The sequence below is a fragment of the Camelus bactrianus genome, chromosome 2, assembly GCF_048773025.1.
Source record: "Camelus bactrianus isolate YW-2024 breed Bactrian camel chromosome 2, ASM4877302v1, whole genome shotgun sequence".
NCBI lineage: Eukaryota > Metazoa > Chordata > Mammalia > Artiodactyla > Camelidae > Camelus > Camelus bactrianus.
In genome coordinates, this window is record NC_133540.1 from 55,577,578 (window position 1) to 55,586,535 (window position 8,958).

The following is an 8,958-nucleotide window of genomic DNA, read 5'->3' on the forward strand; positions in this document are numbered from 1 at the left end:
CCCAAAGAAAAAAAGAGAAGGAAGTTATATTTATGAATGCCTATTACTATTACTGCTGGAATGAAGTTTACAAATAAGGCACATATGTGTTTGCATAGAAGTCTTAGAATGAGAAGCTGTATAGCTTGTCATGGCCATAATAATTATGCAGTCATATTAAATCTTATTATTCATCCTACACCAAACAGTTAGTCACTGACAGAGTCAGAACTAGAACTCAGGTGTTTTTGTCTCCTGATCCAATGCCCTCCTCTATGACCCTGATAGATCCCACCAACAAACAGTCCTATCAGTGTCTGTGGGATATTTGCTTCCTGCATGATTCTATGGCATGTTCTACCCTCACTTCTCTGAAGCTGAAGTTCAAGTGTATAAGATATCAAGACAAAGAATGAATTGACTAATTGTTCCCAATTAACACAGAAAGATGTTCAAGAAGAAATAAATTGAAATTGCAGTAATAAATTATATTTTAGAACTATATAGTTAAAGCTAAAAATTATAAGTACCAGACAATGTACCAGATCACTTACAGTGCTTTGCATCATTGCACTCTTTACTGCTCACAACCAACTATAAAGTAGATACTCTTATGAACCTATTTTACAGATATGAAAACTGGAACAAAGACTATAGGATTAATTTGTCCAAGGTCACAGAGCTATCAAGTAGCAGAGGTTGGGTATGAATGTCAACAAGTCTGCACCAGAGTACACATTCAACTACTCTTACAAATCTTTAATTCATAGTCCATAATGGTTAGCCAGTATGTCAAATCAGTGATGGAGTTGGGGCATCACCATGTGACATAATCCCTGTATCCTTCTTCCTCTCTGGAGTACAGTTATGCTATCTGGCATCTGTGAATCGCTAGGACTTCCCTGAGACTTCTCAATTTTCCTTACACAATCCCAAGCCATAAATATGGAAAACTTTTCACCACAGAATCATCAACTTGAAAATTCTGGCTAACAATGATTATGCTCCATCTTGACATAACATCTAATCAGCTGTTATGAGTCAGGCTCCTTCTGATTTTAAGTTTTCCTTTTACTGTTAATAAGGTCATCAGCAGCTTCCCTCGGATATTTGCTTACATGCTCATAGAGACCTCCATGCCTTTTAAATTTTCTACTTCATTTCTCACCAGGATAATTTGCCCTTATAAAAATGAAGTCTTGGTAATTAGAAGCTGCCCTACCTTGATACACTGGGATATCCTACAGGCATTCTGAAGTGTGAATGTGTAAATGTGTGAATATGACTCTGGTGCATAGTCTGTAGAATATTTTAAGGCAGTCTCCTGCATATTTCTATACAACTCTCCTGGATTCTTTGGTGTACAGGGGACTTGATCTAAGAGTCATGTTCATGTACTCCACTCAATGCTGAGGTTTAAACACAGAATAAAATAATCTGATATTTTGTTAACTAAGAGAACTCGAAACATAATGTGGTATTTTTTCTTTTAAAGAACCCAGAGGTCAAAAGCTTACTTTTCAACTGGGTTAATTATCATTGTTAAATTCACCAAAAAGACAATTACAGGAGCACAATTTATTTAAGGATCCATACATATGCTATACTAAGGCCACAATAGCAATAATTTGCCCAGAGATTTCCTTTTTTGGCCTCTGTTCTAAACATTCTTAGTTGAAAAGCATCTTCCCATGCTCTTTAATAAGGACTGAACAGAAAGAAGCCAGTTATTGCCTGCTATCCTCAAAGGAATTCTTTCTAATTGCATTTTGAAATTAACTACTAATGAAATGTGAAAATGTATGCAGGGCCCTGGAAACAGAAGAAAAATAAAAACTGGGAGGATTTGCCTTAAGGAATAAACTATGAAAAGTAAGTGCACTCCAGAGGATTATATGAATAAAATACTACATAGTACGATATGAGACCAGTTTATGACAAAACTCAGTAATATTCAATGGAATTTGGACCACTGCAAAATAGGAAATGTATTTTTCACAAAGGATTTTTTTCTTACCCTTTCATTGTTCAAAAAGAAATCATCACAAGCACTGCATAATGATTGAAGATGACCTGGGGAGCTGCTGAGCTTATGTGAGATCTGGGGTAACAGACAATTGCTAGGGAAGAGCTATGAGAGGATTACAGGGAAAGAGAGCAAATACGATGTGTGAAAATGGTGCAAAGACAACATGACTATTTGCGGCAAACTACACCTCGCAAAAGTCAAGTATGGAAAAATCAGATGAACTTTGAGGAGCTTTTCAGAACGTTTCTCCAAAAATCTTTAAAGAAATTATTTAATAAGGAAGTTACCAGAATCTACATTTAGTCTAGTGACCTCTCTTATGATATCAACTCTAAAATGCTACTACACATTTTAAAACTCCCCTTTCCATTATGTCATTGATTATGTTTTCTGTTCAGTACATTGTACAATAGAACCCTGACAAATTACTAGTCTTTTCAGATTTTTGGGAAAAAAACTTATGTAGTCACAGACTAATAAAAAAAAAAAACACAGCTAGTTTAAAATAATTCTCATACATAGATTTGTTTTTCATCAATATTTCTGAAAAAAAAAAGGTAGTGTACATTGTCATAAGCAAAGACTGGATTTTGAGAACAATTTAAAATATGTTTAAAACACCCTCCCCCAAATAAAAGGAATACATATTTATTGATTGAGTAGAGAAAAATGGAGTTTATCTTTTCTATCTGTGTGATGCCATAAAACTCATTTAACCCAATTTCTCATCCGTAAGCTAGATGTGCTCGTGTTTATTTTACCTCTCTCCATGAGAACTAAGTGTGGGAGCCGGTGTAAAGTGCTCTAAGGTTCAAAAAGACTTCGTCTCCTTGCCTTATGCTGAGTAAAGAACTATCACATTCTTCCCAAATACTCTTCATTGACTGTGGAGATAATATGGAAGAGCTTTTAAATTAGTGACTGTAAAAAAGGAAAAAAATTCAATAAATTCTGAATGAGTGATCTCAGTGCCATTAAAGACATATTCTTACTGAATATGTTACAAAAGATGTTTTTCAAATTCAGGAATTAATGATTCTAATTTACGTGACTTTGTGGAGTTAAGAAAACACAGAATCTGAAATTTTACGATGCTACAAACTGGTCGTTACTACTAACTCTGAACTACAGTCAATAATAATAACCAGATCATGTTTTAGTAGTCTTCTTAGAAGAAGTATTTTAAAAGACAGTTTAAAATCTAATTTAAGTTCATTAATCATCTGCTCCGACGAGTTTCCTCCAGAAAACTTCTGTTTCTGAGGAAGTCAGACGAAGATGGCAGCTTAGGAGACCCCAGCCTCCATCTCCACACAAAGATCAACAAGAAACGTCAGCAACGCAGTGGAACAAAAAAACTGAGAATAAGCACACAGAAAGAAAAGGAAGAGAGCTTCATTTTGGCTGCATCATGCCATCCCCCAAGCTAGCACTGCTCAGCGCCACGCGGGAGCTCCCCAGCTAGAAAGAGTTCCCCTACCCAGAGAGGGAGAGCGAGCTAGCCAGGCGCAGCCAGCTTACCCCGCCTTTCAGGGCAGCAGAGTCCCGCTTGGGTACTACCCAACCCAGAGCAGCAAAGCCGAGACATGCAGGGGTGGCTAGAACAAGGAAGAAAAGCAGGGACTACCTGTAGCACGCAGTGGAAGCAATTGTGGTTCAAAGTGAACTGCTCCACACATAAACCCAGCAGTCTTGACCACTGAGGAAGCAACCAAAGGCCAGCACAGCTACCAGGGACCCCCTGTAGATTTCACCAGCTTTCACCCCACAGGTATATGTCTGCTGGAGCTCCTCACTGCTTCCCTCACCCTCTCAGGAGCCCGGGACCCTAACTGGCGGCCAGCCCAGGCCTCTGCGGCTGCGCAAATGCAAAACGCCAACCTAGACCCCTATGGCTGACCCCTGCTGCCCTGCGCACGCCCAGGGCTCGCTCTTCCAGCAGTGCACTTGCGTGCCTCCCGCCTGACACCGCTCACTGGCCTCCACTGCATGCCCATACCCGCGGGAGACTGTTCAGTCACAGGAGAGCACTTCTGATGGCCAGGGCTCCCGCAGCTGCTTGGCCCATATCAGGTCCTGCCTCGGTCACTGGTCTGTATCACTGTGCTCACATGTAGCTAGCCCCTCCAGCTATGCACCTGCATGCCCCCAGCCCCACCCCCTTCACTGGCAACCACTGCCATGGGCCCCTGGCAAGACCCAGCATCCGTGGTAGTACCCACTGAAAGCTAGGGCACCCATAGCTACCAGTGTACCCACTCTCTGCCTGCCCTGGCCCCCACCACTACATGTGTGTCTGTAACCTGCACTGCCACTACACAGGAACCTGCAGCTGAGCGTGGGCACACCACCAGCTCTGGCCTCTGCCACTGCCTACCCTGCTCCCTAGTTACTGGATCTGGAAGTGCCACTTGGGACCTTAACAGACCTGCAGCCACAGTGGACACCCTACAGCTCTCACCAAGGGCCACACAGTTTTCAGTGTTGTGAACTCCAGCAGCTGGAGTTAAAGAGACACTATGACCCCTAGACTAGACACCCCTGCACTTGGTGCCCTGCAGGACTAGACCCAGGGTTACAGCACACTTCAGTTTGCCTCTCCCACAGGTCAGTCTTCCCAAAGCAAAGTCAGTCCACAAAGTCTGGAAGAGGAGGCTAGGAAGCTGTTTCTTATATCTGATAAGGGGTTAATATCCAAAATATATTTTTAAAAAACTCATACAACTCAACAGAAAAAAAAAACAAAAACAAACAAAAAAAAACCTCCAAGCACTCCAATTGAAAAATGGATAGAGGCTCCAAATAGGTATTTTTCCAAGTAAGGCATCCAAATGGCCAACAGGTACATAAAAAGGTGGCCAATATCATAACCAGCAGGGAAATGCAAATCAAAACCACAGTGAGATATCACCTCACACTTGGTAAAATGGTTATTATCAAAAAAGACTAGAAATGACAAGTGTTGGTGAGGATGTGGAAAAAGGAACCCCTGTATACTGGTCGATGGGAATGTAAACCGATGCAGCCACTGTGGAAATTGGCATGGAGTTTCCTCAAAAAAATAAAATAAAATAGAGCCATATGAGCCAACAATCCTTCTGGGGGTGTGTCCAAAGAAATGAAAATCGGATATTGAAGAGATACCTCCACTCCCATGTTCACTGCAGCACTTTTCACAACAAGATATGGAAACAACCTAAGTGTCCATCAATGGATGAATGGATAAAGACTTGGTATATACAATATATGGTATATATGTGATATAAATTCACACACACATGCATAATGGAATATTATTCAGCCATTAGAAAAGAAGGAAATCTTGCCATTTGTGACAACATAGATGGATTCTGAAGGCATTATGCTGAGTAAAACAAGTCAGACAGAGAAAGACAAATCCTGTACTATCTCACTTATACGTGGAATCTAAAAAAGAGGAAACAGAGCTGAATGGTGGTTACCAGGGGCTCTGGGGTGGGAGAAACAGGGAGATGTTAGTTAAAGGGTACAAATCAACATTCATAAGATGAGTAAGTTCTGGGGATGCAATATACTTCATGGTGATATATAGTTAATAATACTGTATTATATATTTGAAAACTGCCTAAAGAGTAGATCTTAAATCTTCTCACCACAAAAATGAAATGATAATTATGTGATATGATGCAGCTGTTAACTAACACTATGGTCATAATCATTTTGCAGTATATAAGTGCATCAAATCAACATGTACACCGTAAACTTACACAGTGTTATATGTCAACTGTATCTCAATAAAGCTGGAAAAAGAAAACTGCCATTATCTGAGTTTACTGTATATGAGATGGAATTAAGGGCACAATGACTGAAGAAACAAAAACACTAACATAGTGAGTTTAGAATCTTATTATTTCTGTTGCCAGCTTTCTTCTTTTTATCTTTGCCCTGTTTTTTATTAGAGACATTGATGTTATTCCCTGCAACTCATAGAAGAACCAAATAACACATAACAGTTACATCTTACACCAGCTGAAATATCACAATATAGATTACAACCAATGTTGTGATATACACACATGATCCATTAGGAGAGGGACAAGATCAGTTTTCCATCCTTATATATCATCAGTTTACCCAGAGGCAAAACACCATGCCTAGCATATTCATTCATTCAATACTTCGTAAATTTACTGAGTATCAACTGTGTACAAGGGACTCTTCTAGGTACTGGATGTACACTTATGAACAAGACAGAGTCCCTGCTCTAGTGGAAATGGCATTCTAGTCAGAGGATACAGATGAAAAAAGCGCAACAAACAAGTATATAATATGTTAGTGATTAGTGGTAGGAAAAATCTGAGAAAAGACTAAGAGTGCTTGTGATGTGAGTCAAAAGTCCTCTTTGAAAGGTGATATTTGATCAAGCACCTGAATAAAATGAGTAAACTATGTGTATTTGGAAAGGAAGCTATGGAGGAGGCTATGGGTACCTGAAATCAGAATGTCCAGGGAAACGGAATAGTAAGTAAACAAAGCAGAAACGTGTTTGGTGTGTTTACAGAAGGCAAGTGTAGTGAAGCAGTGTGAGGGAGGATGTATTTGTTTGCTAGGACTGCCAGAAAAAAGTACCAGATTGGGTAGCTTAACAGAAATTTATTTTCTCATAATTCTGAAGGCTGTAAGTCCAAGACCAAGGTATAAGCAGGATTGAATTCTTCTGAGAGCCTCTCTCCATGGCTTCATAGATGCATTCTCACTGTGTCCTCACATGATCTTTTTTCCTGTGTGTATCTGTATCCTAATCACCTCTCCCTACAAGGACACGAGCCATAGGGGATTAGGGCCCACCCTGATGACCTCATTTAACTTAATTACCTATATAAAGCCCTATCTCCAAATACAGTCACATTCTGAGGTACTGGGGGATTAGCAGGAGTCCAGAGGGCATACATGTTGCAATTGATCTAGAAATGTGCAGAAAACAGGAGGAAGAATTATAAGCCCTTAAAAATTTTCCCAGATATTAAAGGGACTGTAGCCCTCAACTGACCAATGCATTATTTGAAATAGATTTCAACTGTTTCCTATGTTTTTCTTTTCAATAAAAAGGGGAATTTTCCTCCAGTTGTCAAAGACTGCTAAGGGTCTGAGATATTACCCTGCTTATAAGCTAAAAGGTAGCCTGCTGCAGTTTTATGGATTCTGGCAGAAGACACAAGCCTCCCGGCTCAGTGACAGACTTGATTTCTCAAGGTGCTGCAAGCAGCACAAGCATCAGCATATTTTACAGCAGTTCCTACAGTCCCAATTTCTAGGGGGTGACACAAAGGCTGAATAACAACTGCACGCATTGTGGGTTGCAATACAGGAAAGAAACCTGAGCTTAGGGAATGCAGATCTTTTATTATGAGCAGTAAGTAAGCCTGCCTTCTGTTCCAGAGGGAGACACTATCTCTGTCTTTCAAGGCTGTTCCTGTACAAACATCCGTGTAAAGATGTTCCAGAACAACGGTCAGTCAATTCCTCTGCTCACAAGATGTTCTGACACTTGAGACAACTGTATTTTCTCCCAACAATATCCACCCATCACTTCTGTATCACCTTGACATCTGATGAAAATTTTTTATGAGTAAGCCATCCCATCACCCACTCTGATTAATCTGACCCACACAGGCTGGAACTAAATTCATTCAATTTGTTTCATACAACATTTCATTAGAGCTGCTGTTCCAGGATGAGAGCAACTAGCAGTCCTGACTTCAACCAGGCCCTTTGGATCCTGGACCCAAAGAGCTTAACAAATACCACAAATTCTTAGGCTCTATCTTAGAAAATGTATAAGTCAGCTGGGGCTGCCAAAACAAAGTACAGGCATACCTCCGAGATATTGCAGGTTCAGTTCCAGACTACCACAATAAAGCTAATATTGCAATAAAGCGAGTCACATGGATTTTTTTTGTCTTCCCAGTGCATATAAAAGTTATGTTTGCATTATATTGTAGTCTATTAAGTGTGTAATAGCCTTATGTCTAAAAAACGTACATATCTTAATTTAAAAATACTCTATTGGTAAAAATTGCCAAAACAATTACAATAGTAACATCGAAGATCACTGATCACAGATCACCATAGAAATATAGTAAAATCAAAAAGTTAGAAGTAGTTTAAGGATTACCAAAATGTGACACAGAGACATGAATTGAGCAAATGCTGTTGGAATGTATATAATACATTATCATTAACTATAATCACCACGCCTATACATTAGTTCCCCAGAAATCAGTCATTTTATAACTGGAAGTTTGTACTTTTTGACCACCATCTCCCCATTTTCCCCAGCCTCTTGGCCCTGGTGATCACCATTCTACTCTATGTTTCTAAAGACAAGAAATAACAAGTGTTGGTAAGGATATAGAGGAAAGGGAACCCTTGTGCACTGTTGGTGGGAATGTAAATTGGTGCAGCCACTATGTAAAACTGTATGGAAGTTCCTCAAAAAATTAAAAATAGAACTACCATGTGATCCAGCAATTCTATTCCTGAGTATATACAAAGAGGAAATGATTTTGAAGAGATATCTGTACTTTCATGTTCATTGCAACAGTATTTACAATAGCCAAGATATGGGACAAGGTAAGTGTTCATCAGTGTATGAATAGATAAGGAAAAAGAAAATGTGAGATAGATAGATAGATAAAATTTAGTGATGAGAAAGAAAGAAATCCTGCCATTTGGGGCAACATGGATGAACCTGCATCTTGAGGGCATTATGCTAAGCAAAATAAGTCAGAGAGAGAAAAACAAATACTATACGATATGACTGATGTGTGGAAACTCAGTACTTTTTCTAACTGGATGACTCACATCACAGGGATAACTACCAACAGGGTACATGAAAATGAGACAGTTATCCTTCTGGGAAGCTCTCCAAATAAAGTGACAGTGGAGAACACCAGAGCCATCTGAGGACC